Source organism: Cynocephalus volans, chromosome 8, assembly GCF_027409185.1.
Source record: "Cynocephalus volans isolate mCynVol1 chromosome 8, mCynVol1.pri, whole genome shotgun sequence".
Classification (NCBI taxonomy): Eukaryota; Metazoa; Chordata; class Mammalia; order Dermoptera; family Cynocephalidae; genus Cynocephalus; species Cynocephalus volans.
In genome coordinates this window covers 43993974-44013766 of record NC_084467.1, presented here as the reverse complement: position 1 = coordinate 44013766, position 19793 = coordinate 43993974, and the positions used below count along the sequence as shown (strand labels likewise).

The 19793-nt window shown below is 38.4% G+C and overlaps 1 protein-coding gene across 10 annotated transcripts in view; it reads left to right on the top strand.

The window, feature by feature from the left end:
* The first annotated feature begins 6407 nt into the window (after window positions 1–6407).
* TUT4 (terminal uridylyl transferase 4) overlaps window positions 6408–19793 on the top strand; it is a 141756-nt gene continuing 128370 nt past the window's right edge. For 5 of the 10 annotated variants that reach the window (XM_063104195.1, XM_063104196.1, XM_063104197.1 and 2 more), the window contains exons 1-2: window positions 6408–6455; window positions 6832–6994. The gene's annotated coding sequence lies outside the window, so the exon portion shown is untranslated. The remainder of the gene's footprint in view (window positions 6456–6831; window positions 6995–19793) is intronic. The other 5 variants (XM_063104190.1, XM_063104193.1, XM_063104191.1 and 2 more) reach the window with 2 other exon arrangements.

The following is a 19793-nucleotide window of genomic DNA, read 5'->3' as shown; positions in this document are numbered from 1 at the left end:
TTCTTTAAAACACATTTCATTTATATGTTTTCTTTGCCTGAGAATAGGAATGTTAAATATCTGTTGTGTGCCAATGCTTTCCCATTCTGCATCCATGGCAGACATGACTTATTCATTATTTTTGTTGTGCCTAGATTGGGCCTTAATCTCTTTTTGTAAACTGCACAGCAGCAGCCACTACTAATTGTTCAGAGGTAGCACTAGTGAACTTCCCTAGATGAGAATGACCTCTTCTACACAAGAGCCTTCATCTCTACCACCCACAACACATTTAATAAGTCATTTAAATCTTATTGATTGTATTACTGTAATATCACTCTAATCTTCCCCTTTCTCCATTCCTACTGCTTTTGTTTATTTCAAGCTTTCATAATCTCTCACCTGATTTTTACAACAATCCCTTACTGTTTTTCCTGCTTTCAGTTTGGCTCCTTTATTCTTTTCTATGCACTGCTGATTAATCTTTTTTAGTATCCAAATGTGACTGCAACATTCTCCTAGGTAAAACTCTTTAAGGACTACCTTTCAGGTTAAGCTGAAGTGCTTAGCATGGTATCACAGGCTTCATGATCTTGCTCTGCTCATGGCTCCAGTACCATCTCCTGTAGTCTGGCCTCTGGTATGCCAACTACTTGCAGGTTCCTGAAACATGTCCTGCCCCTTTTCTCTTCTGCATCTTGAGTGCTCTTCCTCTCCTCTACCTGGCTAAGTCCACTCACCCTTCAAGGTTCAAATATCTTTTTTATTCCAAACTTTTGTTGATCATTTCTTTCTTAACAAACTTTTTCTCTCCCAGGCAAAACGAATTATCCCTTATTTGTATCCTCATAATACTTTGTACATGTCCTTATTATAGCAATTACTAAGTTGTATTATTCTGTTTACATTTTGGAGAGCTCCTGAGGGAAAAGAGCCTTGCAGCTCCAGAACTCATCAGAGTGCATGACATTTTTTCCAATTTTTTTTTATTGTGGTAAAAATACACATAACATAAAATTTACTATCTTAATCATCTTAAAGTGTACAGTTCAGTGGTATTAAGTATGTTCATATCATTGTGCAACCATCACCACCATCATCTCCAGAACAATTTTCATCTTATGATACTGAAACTCTATGCCCATTAAACTAACTCCCCATTTTCCCGTATCCCCAGCCCCCTAGCAACCACTATTCTACTTTCTGTCACTATGATTTTGACTACTTTAACTACCTCATATAAGTGAATCATACAGTGTTTGTCTTTTTGTGACTGGCTTATCTCACTTAACATAAAATCCTCAAGGTTCATCCATGTTGAATTTCCATTTTTTTTTTTAAAGGCTGAATAACATTCCAGTGTATGGATATAAGATATTTTGCTTATCTGTTAATCCTTTGGTGGACACTTAGGTTGTTTCCACATTCTAGCAATTGTGAATAATGCTGCTATCAACATGAGTATGCAAATATCTCTTTGAGACCTTGCTTTCAATTCTTTTGGGTATATACCCAGAAGTGGTATTGCTGTATCATAAGGTAATTCTATTTTTAACTTTTTTTTTTTTTTTTTAAAGATGACTGGTAAGGGGACCTTAACCCTTGACTTGCTGTTGTCAGCACCATGCTCTCCCAAGTGAGCTAACCAGCCATCCCTATAAGGGATCCGAACCCGTGGCCTTGGTGTTATCAGCACCACACTCTCCCAAGTGAGCCATGGGCTGGCCCTTATTTTTAACATTTTGAGGAACCACTATAATGTTTTCCATAGTAGCTATATCATTTTACACTATTACCAACAGTGCACAGGGTTCCAATTTCTCCACATTCACACCAGCTCACTACATTTTTTTTTTTTTCATAGTAGCCATCCTAATGGGTGTGAAGTTGTGGTATCTCATTGTAGTTTTAATTTATATTTCTGTAATTATTAGTGATGTTTAGTATCTTTTCATGTGCTTACTGGCCATTTGTATATCTTCTTTGGAGAAATGTCTTTTTATGTCCTACGCCCATCTTGAATTAAATTGTTTGGTTTTTTTGTTGTTGAGTTTTAGGAGTCCTCTGTATATTCTAGTTATAAACCATTTATCAGATATGTTATTTGCAAATATTTTCTCCCATTCTCTGGTTTGCCTGTTTATAGTGTCTTTTGATAAACAAAAATTTTAAATTTTCATGCAGTCCAATTTGTCTATTTTTCTTTTCTTTTGTTGCCTGTACCTTTGGTGTCATATTCAAGAAATCATTGCTAAATTCAGTCTTGTGAAGTTCTTGCCCTGTATTTTAGTCTAAGAGTTTTATGGTTTTACATTTTATATTTAGGTCATGGATCCATTGTGAGTTAATTTTTGTATATGGTGTAAAATCAGGGTACAACTTCATTGTTTTGCATATGACTATCTAGTCTTTCCAGCATCATTTCTAGAAAAGACTGTCTCTTCCCCATTCAATGGTCTTGGAGTCCTTGTCAAAAATCACTTGGCCATATATACGAGGATTTATTTCTGACATGGTATTTTATAAGACACAAAGATGAATCAGGTTGTCCTAACACACAAGAATTGGTCATAGGGAGATTGTTAGAATGGAATTGGATCTCATTTTTGTTTTAGAGAAAAAAGAGAGAAGATTTGATTTAGAGGGAAGTAAAATAGCTGACTTGAAGGTGGTCAAGTCAGACTTTTAGATCCCTTTCCTGCCCTAGTTCATCTTGTTCACACTGTTGTTTTTATATATGAAGAAAAAGGAAGACTGGTATTACTCTGGAGGCCAGAATCACCAACAAATAGACATCACAGAAGGAAGATTTCAGCTCTGTGAGGGAAGAACTTCTATTATCTAAAATTGAGGAACTGAACTCTCTATAACTATAAATGTTCAAACAGAAGTTGAATGATCATCTCTAAGTTTCGCTCTAGAAGGCAGGTCTGATCTCTTTCTCTATTGATTACAAATGGTCTGTGATTACCCATTAACTTCAGGATAAAGGCCCACTTTTATTTAATGGCATTTGTGGCTCTTATGATGTGGTCCTAGGCTATCCTTATAGCATCATCTTCTGCTAGGTATATATGTTCTTGATATATTTAACTGTATAAACTCTAATGTCCTTTCTAACTCTAAGATCTTCTTATTCACTTTAGAAAAATGCCACCTTAAAAAAACAGACTGTTTCCAATACTTCAAGGAAGTATGCTAAAGGGTGTGTCTGTAGTTTAAAATTCCACTCATAGAATCATCAGGACAGATTAAATGGAATCGATGGGTAGCAAGTACACACATGTGCTAGTGTGAGTCTAAAGGCACATAAAATCCAAACCTAGGGTAGATGAGAAGAAATTCAATTTTATGAAGGTAATTTATTTTTGTTGAACGTATACTATGAAATAGGCATTTTTACATATTTTATTATATTTCATTTTAAGAATGCAAAAAGACAAAAGGAATAGATCCTTTATACTATCTTTGAGGTGAGCACACACCTTGGGCGGTCTGGTATTGTCATAGTCTTTAAGAATCACAAAATTTGTAAACTTTGAACACATCTTCTGCTTCATAGACAATTTTGAGTGTCAACAAGCAATTTCCAGGTACTTTCTGTGTGAGGATTATGTTGGGTACTGGGAACACAAACATGAAGAAGACACGGTTAGGACCACATCATGGGGGTGATGCACTATTTTTGACTAGAGATCATTATCAGCCAGGGTCTGTAGTTTTTCTCCTTGAAGAAATCAAGTATATGGAAAAAATGTGGCTCAGAGAAAACCTTTAGCAGATCTGACCATATCTCTCCCCTACTTACAGATTGTTCAGTGACTCCTCAATAACTACAGTATGAAGCCTGCTTTTTTCAAATGACATACATGGCCCTTTATGATCAACCAGCAGATCTACTTAGTTTAAGCAGACTTATCTCTTAGGTACCTTTATCGTTCTGATTGAATTTACTCACTAAGTCTCCTTTTCATTCAATATTATTCATTTTTTGCTAGGTTTTCCTCACCTAGGAAGAGAATAGAATATGAATATTGATCACTGGGCAATTATATTTCTCATTAGATATAATGAAATGTGATTTTTGCTGGAAGTAATCTTCACCTGAGTTTAGATGAAACTGAGTTCCTAGAACTTCCAGACCATTAGGCTAAATTTGGAGACAACCACAATGATGAGATCTTCCTTGTAAGTATCAGATATAAGTCCTCAGGGTATTTTTATGAAGCAGTCACTTACCTATCATTTTATTTTTCAGTAACCTGTTTGTGGTTCAATGGAAAGAACACAGGGCTGATATTCTAGTCCTGTCTGTGACTTAACTGTATGACCCTGGGCACTAATTAAGCTTTATGTGCCCTGAATTTCCTCATTCTTCATGTCAGAGTAATACTTGCTCTATATGTACTTAATTGTGATTATAAACACAATTGTGATTATAGTTGCCAAAATTTTCAACTCAACAAGTATGTAGATATCATAAGGAATGCAAATTAAGTATTTTTGCTCAAGTATATAATCTATTGGGGTCAGATTAATAAAAGTAATATGCATGGATTCAGAGATGGAAGGATCACATTCAGTGGAGTGGGGGGGTGATCAGGAAGATTTAATAAAGGAGGTAGGAGTTGAGCTGGGTCTTGAGGAATAGAAAAGGTGGTAGAAGAGAGTTATCTGGAAAGGAGAAGGGCAGAGAGGCATTGGGATTCTCAGTATGGCTCCAGCTTTCTTTTCCAGACTCATTACCTTCTGCATATTCCAGACTAAATGCTGTCCTCTGAATCATAGAAATGTGTCTGGCACATAGCAGTCAAGCCATCGAAATCCAGCTTCTACCCCTTCCAGTGAAGCCTCACCCAAGTGGAATTTATTATGCTCTCCTCTGTTCCTGTTGCTTTTATTGTACCTCAATAGAACTACCTTCCTTGCTCAATGGTGAACTTTTTGGAGACAGGAATATGTGGTTTGTCTTTGTATCCCTAGGCACCTAACTCAGTGCTTTTCTCTTATTAAGTAATCAGGAAATGTTTACTCTATTGAACTTGCTCCAAGGACACTGATATCACTAACTAAAGTGAAGAGCATGTTGGTATCATCTTAATGTCTCTATAGGCCTTAGACTTTCACTTTTGTTTCTACTGTGTTCCTTACTTCATCCCTTTGAAGTAGGGATGCAGTTTAAAAACTTATAGATGAGGAAACTCAGAGGATGCATTTGCCCAAAGTTATCCAGTTGGTAAGTGCCAAAATCAGGCAGGGCTTTTTTGACTTGAAATCCAGTACTCTAGCCACTATTCCTGGGCCTTGCAGTATCAGACAGATAGGGGTAAAACGCACTAACTCTCAGAATCCTAGTTTTCTCGTTTGTACATGTGAGCAATAGTACCTACCTCATGGAATTATAGTGAAGATTAAATGGTGAAATATGTGAAGTCACTAGCTCAATGCCTAGCACTTTGTGGCGTACTCTTGGTTCCTTCTCACCAAGCTTACTACCTCCTGCAGATTCAGACATAGATAAATGAGGTATTTAGTTCTGGGATGTAATGGGGACTACAAAGAGAGCAGTGTCCTTCCGTAATCTTTTACCAGTTCCAGCCTCTCAGTCGCACAAGAAATTGCAAAAGGCAGTAATTTGTAAATACTTAAAATTTAGCATCTTCCCTACACTCCCACGTTCATCCTTGTCATATCCTTTTCGTGCCTAGCATGTATCAAACTCAAAAATTGCAGTCCTGTGATTTCTCCAGCTTTGAGATCACTGACTGAATAATCTCTGAGGCTGGTCTTTTAGAGTCTTCTCTGATCTTGTCTTTAAATAAGATAATTACGTGGAGGAACCTAACGCGTTAAAAGCAAGGGACGGAGGGGACCCATTGATTGTAGTTGATTTTATACCCTCCTGAAACTAAAGAAATGATTTCTAAAATCTCTTTCGGTGGGTGGGAGGGGGAGACGCTTCCGAAACTTCTCTGCTGAGCTCCTTAACTCCTGAACTGGCGGCTTTTTAAAAGTAAAAATGATCCGGCTGTGGTGGTGGTGGTGGGCTGGTGGCAACAGTGAATGGGTGGGGGTCGACCTCCGGGGCTTCCTCTAATTCCCCGCTGGTTTTCAGAACACCGCACTGGCCACCGAGGGTCCGCGAAGGCTCGGGTCCGTGTGCCTGGCCAGAGGGTGCACATCCAAGGCCGGGCTTCCTCCCGCCGGGGGAACAGCTTTGGGAGTGAGGCACCGAGGCGGCTTTCGGGTCCCTCTCCTCGCCTGGGGGCCCCAGCGGGGCGGCCCCCAGCCCAGTAGCCTGATATGATTAGCGCGACGGTGCGCGTGACCCCAACTTCCTCACGGGCCGGCGGCCTCGGGCAGCTCCTCGGCGGCGCGCCGGCGGGCCTCAGGACCTCCCGACCCCTCTCGAGGGCCCCGCCCCTCCTCCCGGGCCAACGAACGTGCTAGCGCGCGCCCCTTGCCTGCGCGTGGATGTGAGTGCGCTGTCCTCCCACCTCGGCCCACTCCCCATTGTTTCTTCGTGGCCGTCACAAGCCCCCAGGCGTGGCCCCGCCCTTCAGTGGTGTTTACCCCTCCCCCGCCCCGGTTGAACCCGTGCTTGAGGGCCCCCATAACGAAGGGAGGGGGTCACCCTTGAACCCTTCCCTTTGCGTCTCCTCTCCCAGGTGTCCTCCGCATTTTTCTTCTACCCTCCCGGGGCCAGGCCCCATTCAGGGCTCTGTCGCTGTCTCCCTTCCCCCTCTTCCCCGGCTCTCCCTCCTCCTCAGCCCCCTCCTCTCAGCGGGTCCTCCTCTTTCTCTCCCTCTCCCCCCTCTTCCCCCTCCCCATCCCTTCCCCCCCACAATGCAGTTCGCGGCGCGGCGGACATGGCGGTGGAGTCCTGAGCTCGTCGTGTCCCGGCCTCCAGCGGCGGCGGCAGCAACGGCGGCAGCGGCGGCGGGAGGCGGAGGGGGAGCGGAAGCCACTGAGATGAGGAGGCGTCGCGCGCGCCTGTAGCTCGCGGGCCTCGCAGGTACGGAGGTTCCGACCGCGACGCAGTCCGGTGCTGAGGGGGTGTGCTCGGGAAGGCCGGGCGGCCCCGCGTTCGCCTTCCTTAGGTGGCGCGCCTCGCAGGTGTTGGGGGCCCGGCCTGAGCGCGTCTCGGCCACCCCCTTGGGGCTTGACACTTCTCTTTGCTGGAACGAGCTTCAGGTGTCCCAGGGGAAGTCTGAGATAAGGGAGGTAGGGACGGCGGCCTGGGCGGCCTGAGGAGAGCATTGGGGCGCTTTGGGGCCGAACTCCACAGAGAGGCTGAGGCTCCCGGCCCCCGGACCGAAACCTGTTGTAGACCGGCGAGGAGGATTTTGAGTTAACGGGATTGGCTTGAGCATTCTCTTGGGTGCAGTACGATTCCCGTCATGTGTGCCTTTTCTTTCACCCTTGCTTCGTTATAGAAGTAGCATACTGTAGTATATAAATACACACACGCATATAATACATAGTAAGTATTTTCTCTGGGCTCGCTTTCGGAGGGAGAAGGCAGAGATGTCTGTGTGGATTTCATTTCTTGCTTGCCTGCCTTCTCTCTCCCCCGCCCCCCATCCGAATGGTGGTAACGCGCGCTTTTGATGTGGGTAACTGAGATTCGTTATTTGTAAACAGACAGCACTCCCCGAATGTGTTGCACACCTCCTCGAGAGGTTTCAGATCTTTCTGGTATCCGCATTGCAAAAGAATGAGATGTTGAGACTTGATAAAAGCACATTAGCGGGATTTCTAGTGGTACCTGAAGGGGATGAATTATTGTTATTTTAACAGCGTGGATTAAACATGTTCTTTTCGGAGGATTATCAAATATTACATCATATGAATTTTGTACCTTGCGTGAAATCTTAGTTTCGATATACCATGTTTCTTCATTTTGATGTGTTTTTGATAAAAAAGTAGTTCCTTACACATTTGACGTTCTGCTCCCTTTTGTGGTCTTCTTAAATTCGTGTCCAGAAATGCAATTCGAATTGTGTATTATAGTCATGCATTTAGTAATTAGCTCGAGTGAATCAGATTACGTTTTATTTCAAAAGACTCCCCCCCCAGTCTTGTAGCAGCGAAATGTTTGTGATACTTGGTGAAACAGCACATATCCTGTTTCTTTTTAAAAGTGAAAAGAACTATTACCTAATAAACTTGGATAATTCCAACCGGAATTTTCTTCAGGTTCAAAACCCATGTCTCCTTAGAATTTGCTGCACTACACTGCATCCTAGTTCTGATTAGTCACAACTTGTAAAATTATGAAATACTGATTCACTTAGAAAGCTATGCTTACGATAATCAATGAATTCACTAGTGTCTAGTGCTATGATGCTTTTATAAACCACTTTTAAAGAGTGCTTCTTAGAAACCATATACTTTGGGGAGTATAAGAATTTGAGGTCGTTTTATACTTTAAAAATATTTATAGTTAATATAAACAAAAGAAAGTTACTTTAAAAGCCTCTTAGATAAATTTTCCTTCCGTTTGTTTTGCTGAATTTTTCTTTGAGCTAGTGTGGAAAATAAAATTAAGCTTCCTTGAAATAACCCAGAAGTGGAAGTGAAAGTTATTGACATTTATTTATTTATTTTTTAAAAGACGACCGGTAAGGGGATCTTAACCCTTGACTTGGTGTTGTCAGCACCATGCTCACCCAATGAGCTAACCGGCCATCCCTATATGGGATCCGAACCCGTGGCCTTGGTGTTATCAGCACCGCACTCTCCCGAGTGAGCCACAGGCCAGCCCGTTATTGACATTTAATGTTTAAAGTCTAGCAAACATCTAAATACAGAAAAGAAATTTAAAATCTTTCCATTGTCCTAGGCCAAGTTGTTAGTAATATGGATAAATTAACAAGATGTTATTATGCACATAAGTTTAGTTCAGTTTTATAAATCCTAAATCACACCTACAATTACATTTATTTTTAGTTAATTTAGCTAGAACTACATTTTAATTTTAGAACTCTTAGAATATTATAAATATCTCTAACAAAAAGCTGTTTAAAGAGAAGTTTTGCTAGTTCTCAGAATATATTGAGCAGAGAACTTTTTTTAACTTCAAAGTTAACCTTGACATACATTAATTATGCTGTGTTCTTTAAAGAATGTCAAAATCAGGATCTGTGGGTAATGTTTGAATTTATTTACTGTAGGAAGTTTCTGGTTTCAGAGAAGTGAAATACCAAGGCTTACCTGTAAATGCTGATGCCAGTAAATTTTGTTTTTCCTTTAAAAAAAAAAAACAAAAAACCCAGACCATTTTGATATAATAGAATTCGGTGAGATGAGTTTCTTTCTAAAATAAATTGCAAATGGGTGAATTCATAAAATAATGTTACAAAATCCAGCTAGAGTCAATGCTGCAGATAGAAATATGTTCCAAAAAAGAACAATTCTAGAAAGACTTAAAACAGGCAAGGGAAAAGGACTCCATAGTTAAAAGTAGGATATGTGGATTTTTTTTTTTTTTTTTTGGACCGGTAAGGGGATCACACCCCTTGGCACGGTGTGGTCTGCATCACGCTCAGCCATTGAGCGCACCGGCCATCCCTGTATAGGATCCGAACCTGTGGCCTCAGCGCTACCAGCGCCGTACTCTCCCAAGTGAGCCATGGGGCCGGATTTTTTATTATTCTTAGAGGAATTAGGGTTATGTGGAACTAACTGAATTGTTTTAATTCTAGAATCCTGGATAATTGCATAATTTGGAGAAATGTTTAAAAACCAGCATAATGTCCCTAAGTGTTTCTTACAAAGCCCAAGAGAAGAAAATGTATTATAAATGCAAAGATTAACAGTTCACATGTTTTCCCCTTAAGTAAGAGATTTGATTTGTGTGTTGTTGTATAGTTTCCAAATTATTTTTGTATCAAATTATCTCATTGGTTGTCCATAATTATCCTGTGAGTTGAAGGGAGAGAAGGGAACTAACACTTATTAGAGTACCTGTTTTCTTCCAGGTGCTGTGCTAGACATGTTTATGCATTTTTTTCACTTGTTCAATGTAACAACCCTGTGAAATGTGTTTATAGATGAGGAATCTGTGACTCAACAGAGGTTAAGTAGTTTTCTGAAAATCATAGAATAGAGAGATTTCAAAGCAGATCTCTCTTCCTAATATATGCCATAGTACTTCTCAGATGTATTAACGATTTTCTCAGTTTTGGAGAAGGGGAAACTGTAAGGTTGCTCATTCATTCATTTAAACATTCACTTTATCAGACATTTGCATTTGTACTTTATACTAGACACTTGTAGGTTTTAGAGACACAAAAATATAGAAGATAATCTCTTCTTTCAAGGAACTCAATCTAAATATAATACAGTAAGTTTATAATACACTAGTTTATGGGAGTTCAGTGGGAAGAAACTAGGTCTTGAAGGATAAGTAGGAGTTTGGTAGGTGGAGAAGGGGATGGACTGCTCACTTGGTTAGAGAGCGGTGTTGACAATACCAAGGTCAAGGGCTTGGATCCCCTTACTGGCCTTAGTTGCCAGAAAAGAGGGGGGATGGAATGGAGGCTATTCCAGACCTGAGGAATAATATACAAAGATGATAAATTGTGATGGGGCTTGGTGTGGGGGGGAAGAGTGAAAAATTCAGTGTGGCAGGAATTGAAGATATAAATAGAGTGGTGAGAGAAATGATTGGAAGTGGCAGATTGTGAATGGCCGTGTATGTTAAATTAAGGTGTTTGGAGTTTTATCTTGTGAGATCAACAAGTGAGATAGTGATTGAGCTGTGATTAGAACCATGTTTTCTGACTCCTTAGTCTAATATTTCTTTCTTCTTGGCTTCTTTTCAGTGGATAGTCAGGCTTTCTTTTCTATACCAGTCTCCTCTCCTGTATTCTTGACTGTTTTTTTTTTTTTTGGAGTATCCTCTGATCCAAATCTTATTGTCTAAGAATTTTTAATTTCTCAGAAGATTCTTTTGAGATAAAAATATCTCTGGGAGAGATCACCTTGTTATGGCTACTCAGGAAATTTTTTCACTCCTTGGCTTGGATTAGTTGACTGTTTTCTAGTTTAGCACTAGAGAGCAATAGGTTAGGGCTTTGGGGAATATGGGCTGGAAAGAGGGAGAAGCATTCATGCAAGCTCTGTGTTTACCAATAAAGGTGAACAGAGTCCTAATCTTTACACAGAGCAGCCTGTACTTTAAAAAAGAAATAGGTATGTTTGTTAATCACACAACAGTCTGTTAGTTTAAAATGGGTATTTGATTTACAATGATAATCGATAACTTACTACATAGTTACTACGTGCTGATTTCTTTCTTAAGATCTTACAAGTATTAACTCAGTCCTTAAAACAGCCCCTTTTATATTTATCGTCATTTACAAGTGAGGAAAGTTCACGTAGAAGGATTGAATACCTTAGACAAGATCTCTCAGCTAGTTTGCTGCAGAGCCAGGATTAGAATTGAGGGTATTTGAGTCTAGAGCCAGAGCTCTTCACTACTACACTATGTTGCATCTCAAGTTTAGGGTGTCAAAATTTAGTATGTAGAGGGTGTTAAATTCTCAAAAGTCACATAGGTTGTCAAAAAATATTTTGCAAGTATATAAAGTATTAATTATACAGAATAACTAAACCTGATTGCATTTTGTCAACGTGTTAGCCAGTGTAGTTTAAATAATTTAATTATTAAAATTGATCAGCCATTAAATATTCATTAAGCACCAAGTATTCATTAAGTGCCAGTCATGTGCTGAGTATTAATTTAGGCCAGTGGTATTAAAACTATGTTTGGGGACCCTTGGTGGAGGAGGTTCTCAGAGTCAAACTGTTTTCATAATAATAGTGAGATACTATTTGCCTTTTCTTTTTTCTTCTCATCCGGAATAGAGAGTAGTGTCTACATGAAATGTGAAGATATTATTGCTTTGATGGCTAATGGAACGTGTAATAGTGTTTTCTTTTTTGCTTCTTTTTCTTTGAGATGTAATTTATAATGCTGTAAAATTCACCTTTTTAAAATATACAATTCAGTGGCTTTTATTATATTCATAAGGTTGTACATCCATCACTTCTGTTTAATTCATATAAAATCATAGCATCTGCAAACAGAGATAATTTTTCTTTTTCCTTTCTAATTTGGATTGCTTTTATTTCTTTTTCTTGCCTAATTGCTCTAGCTAGAACTTCCAGTACTGTGTTGAATAGAAGTGGTGAAAACAGGCATCCTTGCTTGGCTTCATCCTGATTTTAGAGGAAAAGCTTTCAGTCTTTTGACCATTAAGTATGATGTCCGCTTTAGGTTTTTCATATATAACTTTTATTATGTTGAGATGGTTTCAATCTATTCCTAGTTTGTTGAGTGTTTTTATCATGAAAGGGTGTTGAATTTTGTTGGATGCTCTTGCATTACTTGCGATGATCACGTGGGTTTTTTTCTCCCTTTGTTCTGTTAATGTGATGTATTACATTGAATGATTTTCATATGTTGAACCATCTGTGCATTCTACAGATAAATCTCACTTGGTTATTGTATTAGTCTCTTTTCTGTCACTGATAACAGAATACCTGAAACTGGGTAGTTTATAAAGAAGTGAAATTTATTTCTCATAGTTTTAGAGGCTGGGAAGTTCCAAAGGGGAACTTTTGGAGGGGGTGCATCTGGTGAGATCCTTCTTGGTGAGAGCTCTCTGCAGAGTCCCAAGGCAACCCAGGTCATCGCATGGCCAGAATGGCAAGAATCTTTATGTGCTCATTTCTCTCCTTATAAAGCCGCCAGTCTACTTCCTGATGACTCATGAAACCATTAGCCCACTAATGCATGAATGGATTAATCTATTCATGAGGGCATAGTGATCGCAATCCAATCACTTCTTAAAGTCCACACTTTTCAAATACCGTAGTGTAGTCGGATTTCCCATTCTCTTAACACTTTTTACAATAGGGATCAAGCTTCAGTGAATTTGGGGGAGGACATTCAAACCATAGCAGTTGTGGTATATAATCCTTTTAATGTGCTGCTGACTTCAGTTTGCTAGTTTTTTATTGGGGATTTTTGCGTCAGTGTTCCTAACGTTTTATCTATTTTTAAGTATGCACTCAGGACATTAAGTACATTCACATTATTGTGCAACTATCACTACATACATCTCCAGAACGTTTTCATTTTCTCAAATTGAAATTCTGTACCCATTAAACAATAAGTTCCCATTTGTCTTTCTTCTCAGCCTCTGGCAATCACCATTCTACGATCTGTTTCTATGAATTTGACTACTCTCAGTTCCTTATGTAAGTAGAATCATACAGTATTTGTCCTTTTATGATTGGCTTATTTCATTTAGCATAATGTATTCAAGGATGATCCATGTTGTAGCATGTATCAGAATTTTCTACCTTTTTAAAGCTGACTGTGTTATTCCATTGTATGTATATACCTCATTTTGTTTATCCATTCGTCTGTTAAATGGACACTTGGGTTGCTTTTACCTTTTGGCTACTGTGAATAATTCTACTGTGAACATTGGTGTTCAGTTATCTGTTTGAGTCCCTACTTTCAATTCTTTGGGTATGTATCTGGAGGTAGAATTGCTAGGTTATGTGGTAATTCTGTGTTTAATTTATTTTCATATTGTAATTGTTTTTTATTGGACAAGAATTTAGCTGCCCTTATCCACCCCTTTCCCAACCTAAATATTCTCTTATGAAAGTCTGTTTGAAAAGGTACCAATTTGAAAGCTTTTCTTATAAGCTTTTCAGGATAAAAAATAGTTAAGTACTCTTGGAAAACTTTTTAAAAATAATTTTTCTGACCAATGCTGTTATTCTTCCACAAATTTTTTTTAAGATCCATTTTTTTAAGTGTTCATAGCAGCTATATTTGTAATAGCCCAAAAATGAAAACAACCCATCAATAGGTAAATAGATAAACAGACCATGGCATATGCGTGCAGTGATTTAATCAGCAATAAAGAAGAATGAACTATTGGTACATGCAACAACATGGATGAATTTCAAAATAATTACACTGAGTGAAAGAAGCCAGACAAAAAAAAGAGCACATGCTATTTGATTCAATTTACATAAAATGTTAGGTACTGCAAATTCCCATACAGTGACAGAAAGCCAACCAGTCTGTTACCTGGGAAAGGGAGACTGCAGAGGAAGGGGTTGGAAAGAGGGATTCTAAAGGGGCACAAGAAAATTTTGGAGGGTTTGGGAATAAGGAGCATGTTCACTATCTTGATCATGGTGGTGATTTCATGGGTATATACTTTTTTAAAAAAAAATTTAATGTTTAGGTAGAAAATTATTAACATAGAAACAAAGGAAAACATCACAAATTTGAAGTCAGTTGATAAGGAACAAATTTAACACTCAAAGTTTTACATCATTAATGCAAAAAGAACTCTTAAAAATGAATTAGAAAAATCTAAGCAGAAATTTGCTGAAGGACATGAGCAGATAAGTCATACACCTCAAAGAAACACGTGGCTAATAAGTACATTCTAAGATTTGGGGGGAGGGGGAGGCCTTGAGGCATACAGCCCCCAACTCAGGACTCCAGGTGGCTGGCTCTGTTGCTTGCCTCTGTATTTAATTTTTTGAGGAACTGCCATAGTGTTTTGTCATTTTTTTGATTATGTTCATTGAAGCACTAAAGTTTTTAATTTTGATAAAGTCCAGTTTATTTATTTTCTTTGGTTGTCTCTGCTTTAGGTGTCATACCTAAGAAATAATTGCCTAATCCAAGATTGTAAAGATTTACATCTATGTATTTTTCTAACATTTCTACAGTTTTAGCTTCTACATTTAGGCCTTTGATCCGTTTTGAGTTAATTTTTGTATGTGATGTGAGGTAGAGGTTCAACTTCGTTTTTTTGTACGTGGCTGTCCAGTTGTCCCAGCACCATTTGTTGACAATATTGTTCTTTCCCTTATTGAATAGTTTTGGCACCCTTCTTGAAAATTAATTGGCCATATACATATGGGTTTATTTCTGGATTCTCAGTTCTGTTCCATTGATCTATGTGTCTGTCCTTATACCAGCACTACCCAGGCTTGATTAATCTAGCTTTGTAGTAACTTTCAAAATTGGGGAGTGTGAGTCCTTCAACTTTATTCTTTTTCAAGATTGTTTTGGCTATTTGGAGTCCCCTGCAATTCAATATGAATTTTAGGATCAGCTTGTCAATTTCTGCAAATTCTGCAAAAGGTAGCTGGAATTTTGAAAGTGATTGTGTTGAATTTGGTGATCAGTTTGTGGAGTATTGTCATCTTAACAACATTGTCTTCCAGTCCATGAACACAGGATTTTTCCATTTATTTGTGTCTTATTTAATTTCTGCAATGTTTTGTAGTTTTCAGTGTACAAGTCTTGTACTTCTTTTATTAAATTTATTCCCAAGTATTTTATTCTTTTTGATGCTATTGTAATTGGAATTGTTTTCTTAATCTCAATTTTGGGTTGTTTATTGCTACTTGTGGTAGTTAATTTTAGGTATCTTGACTAGATTAAACTTGGCTAGATTAAGGAATACCTAGCAACCTGGTAAAACATTAAGTTTGGGTGTGTCTGTGAGGGTTTTTCCAGAGGAGATTAGCATGTGAACCTGAATGGGCTAAGTGGGGAAGATCTGCCCTCATTATGGGTGGACACCATCCAATCTGCTGGAGACCCAGAGAGCACAAAACAGAGGAAAAGACAAATGTATCTCTCTCTCTGCTGGAGCTTGGATACATTCTTCCTTTCCTGTCCTTGGACATCAGAACTCCAGGCTCCCCGACTTTGGATTCCAGGACTTATACCAGTGGTACACCCTGGTTCTCAGGCCTTTGGCCTTGAACTGGTAATTACACTGTTAATTTCCCTGGTTCTGAGGCCTTCAGACTTGGATTGAGCCATGCTACTGGCATCCCAGGGTCTCCAGTTTGCAGATGTCCTGTCGTGGGACTTTTCAATCTTTATAATTGGATGAGCCAATTCCTCTAATAAATCTCTTGTGTATCTATATACATATCCTATTGGTTCTGTCTCTTTGGAAAACCCTGACAAATACTCTAGTGTATAGAAGTACATCTGATTTTTTAATATTCAATTTGTATTCTGCAACCTTGTTGAATTCATTTGTCAGCTCTGGTTTTTGTGAATTCTTTAGTTTTTTCTCTCTATGAGATTATGTCATCTACAGGTACAGATAGTTTTACTTTCCCTTTTTAAATTGGAAGCTACTTTTTCCTGCCTAATTGCTCTGGCTAGTACAGTGTTGAATAGACTTGAAGAGAGTAGACATTTTTGTCTTGTTTCTGATCTTACAGGGGAAAACATTCAGTCTTTCACAAATAAGTATGATGTCACCTGTAGGTTTTTTGTGGCTGCCTTTTATTAGGCTGAGGAAGTTCCCTTCTAATCCTAGTTTGTTGAGTGTTTTTATCATAAAAGAGTGTTAGATTTGTCAGATGCTCTTTTGTATTCATTGAGATGGTTATGTGGTTTTTGTCGTTTATTCTATTAATATGTATTACATTTATTGACGTTTGTATGTTGAACCAGTCATCTTGCATTCCTGAGATAGATCTCACTTGGTCCTGGTTTATAATCATTTTTATATGTTGCCACATGTGGTTTGCTAGTACTTTGTTGAGAATTTTTACATCTATATCCATAAGGGATGTTAGTCTATAATTTTCTTGTCATGTCTTTGCCTGGTTTTGGTAATTAGGGTAATACTGGCCTCATAGAATGAGTCAATAGTGTATTCTTGTATTTGAAAAATATCTCAGTTTTGGGCTGGCCCCGTGGCTCACTCGGGAGAGTGCAGTGCTAATAGCGCTGAGGCCGCGGGTTTGGATATAGGGATGGCCGGTGCGCTCACTGGTTGAGCGTGGTGGTGGTGCAGACGACACAGAGCCAAGGGTTGTGATCCCCTTACTGGTCAAAACAGACAAACAAACAAACAAAATCTCAGTTTTAATGTGTAATGATGCAAATATCAGTAGATATAACCCACAAAGAAAAAGTTCTTTGGATCCTCAATTTTTAAGACGTCAAAGGTATCCCGAGGTCCGAAAAGTTTGAAAACTGCTGTTTAGGCTCAGAGACATACCCTAGTGCCTAAGCATTGGACCAAAAATTGGGACTTTTATTTCTTGTAGTCATATACCAGTCTCATTTGTGTCACCTTAGGCAAGTAATAAACTCAGAGTGCCTCATTTCAAGACTGTATTTACTTCACAGATATGTAAGGATGAATGAATGGGCATACTAGACATCTAGTAGCTAATGCTGTATCCTCAAAAAGATTGTTTTTATTTTATTTTACTTTATTTTTTTATTTTGTCGTTTTCGTGACCGGCACTCAGCCAGTGAGTGCACCGGTCATTCCTATATAGGATCCGAACCCGCGGCGGGAGCGTCGCCGTGCTCCCAGCGCCACACGCTACCGAGTGCGCCATGGGCTCGGCCCCCCCCAATTTTTTTTTTAAACTGAAGTTTGTAAGAACTCCAGGACTTTTTGTAGGAACTTGTGACATCATTATGTGGCAGTGTCTTGAAGTCTGCCTAACATTTGGTAGATATTTGATTAACGTATAGATAAAGATTTGTTATTTTGTGTTTAGAACTTACATTTAAGCTTTCTCTGATAGCACCACTTTTAAGCCAGCGATTTTAAATGTAGAGGGTTACGCTTCCTTAGGAAGGCATTTCATAATCACTTTGGAAAGCCTTATAAAACTCTTACAGATATCCTCATCTCCCCTGGTGCCCCCCCTTTCCCCGCCAATTTCTTGTGTTCCTCTTTATTTCTGTTGGAATTGTGTTCTCTTTGTCAAATGTGTTGGAATAGAAAGAAAGTTGAGAATCATTATTCTAAATCTTCTAGGGGATGTAGCATATTTCTTTCACACCTGTTTCCTCAAAGCCAGAAAACCAGATCCATATTTTTCTACATGTTAGTCTATCCTCCTCTAAAATTCTTCCTCTTGAAAGAGGTGGTGGCCTGCTGGCTGTGGTTCTTATCTGACTTTGTCATTTCAATCTAGGCACCTCCAGGTCACTCCCCTGTGTTCACTGATACTTTGTTGTAATTCTTGACATCAAATTGGACAATTGGAAGCATAACATTTGAAAGTCACCTAACAGCTTAACTTTATTTTTTCTTAATTTCTGTTTCAGTGATATTGAACTATACTTTCTTTGATGTATCAACTCATATTTTTCAAAACAGTTCTACTTATGATCAAAATCTCCTAAATTGTCTATATGTACATTTTTCATGCTTTTTTGGTTTTCTGATCTATCCCTAAACTCTCCAGATACAGCCTCTTTTTGGCTTTATCCCTTCCCCCTACCAGCACATTACTGTTGTGTTTCTTATCCTGTTGATATATTCATTCTGTAAATCCCCTACCCAGTACAAATTTAAATCTGCAAATTGTATAAACTACTCTGTTGGTGTTTTATACATTTAGTTAGGTCCTTAACATAGCTCGGCTCTGTTCTAGTCTGTTTCCTTTCTTCTCGCATTTGCTATTGTTTTTTCCTCCAGTCTTAAGCCCTCTACTGCCCTCTGCTTTTCTCACTCAGTGCTGGCCTTCTGTTTCAAAGAACAGTGTTAAAAACTTGTATTCCTTATAGTTCTTTGACATACTAATAGGTGGTGCTGGCAGAAGAGGCTTATTTAGTCAGGTAAGCCTGGGGGATGTTGCAAATTATATCTCTCTCTTAGAGCTTTACAGTGTTTATTAGCATACTGAAGAATCTGAAAGGTCCTTTAGGAAAGAAACTCATTTAACTATTTAATATAGTCCCCCCACCAAAAAAAAAAAATGTTGATAAGGGGCCCCACATTAAAAAGTATGGCTTTTTGCTGTTATTGCTAATTATTGTTATTTACTTTACTCACTCATCTCCTTTCCCTTTCTGCTCTGTCTTCCTCATTCTACAGAAGTTAGTCTAAAGCAAAACTGTGCCATTCTTCTGTTTATAAATCCATGGCTTCTCTTTGCCAAAGTATAAACTCACCTCGCTCTGCAAATGTATGCACCAACTTATGTTCTCAATTCATCATTGTGCATGCTACTCTATAGTCCTAAAAAAGTTCTCAAAGTTTTATAAACACATTTTGTTTGTTGCATATCATCTTATTAGGACTATTCCTTCTTATTTCCTCTTCCAACTGGAAAATTTTTGCTCACCTCGACTATTATCTTTGTGATGACTTTTCTTAGGCTCTTTGCTCTGGGTTTTCATAGCATGTGTCACATTACATTGTCATTATTTCTTCTTATCACTGTCTCTTCTTTTAGATATGAATACCTTATTTGTTTTTGTATCCCCAATTTTTAACCAAGCACCTTATGTTTGAATGTTGATCAATAATTTTGTTAAAATTCATTCCAGATTTATATTTGTTTACCTTCAAAAATGTAGCCCCAGGTACATAATTTGCAGGTCCCAATGCAAAATGAAAATGCAAGGCCCCTTGTTAAAAATCAGGAGGAAAGTGTTGTTAAAGGTACTAAAATATAAAGCTTTTTACTTTCTTCTGCATTCTTTCTCTCAACTTGTCATGATTTTTTTAAAATTTGCTTTTTATTTTTTAAATAAAGAACAATTAAAAATTTTAAATTATTAAGCATGAATTTTGTTCATATTTATATTTTGCAATGCCATTTTAAAATGCAAATATAAGAGCACTTAACTCTTGCTGGCATTTCATAGCTTGTACTTGCATGTACATTTCATTCTTACCAGAACAGTGAAAATGCTGCATAAAACTTATTCAGCTGTTCTGTTACTTCTTAATACTTGCTCATTCTGCCAACACTTT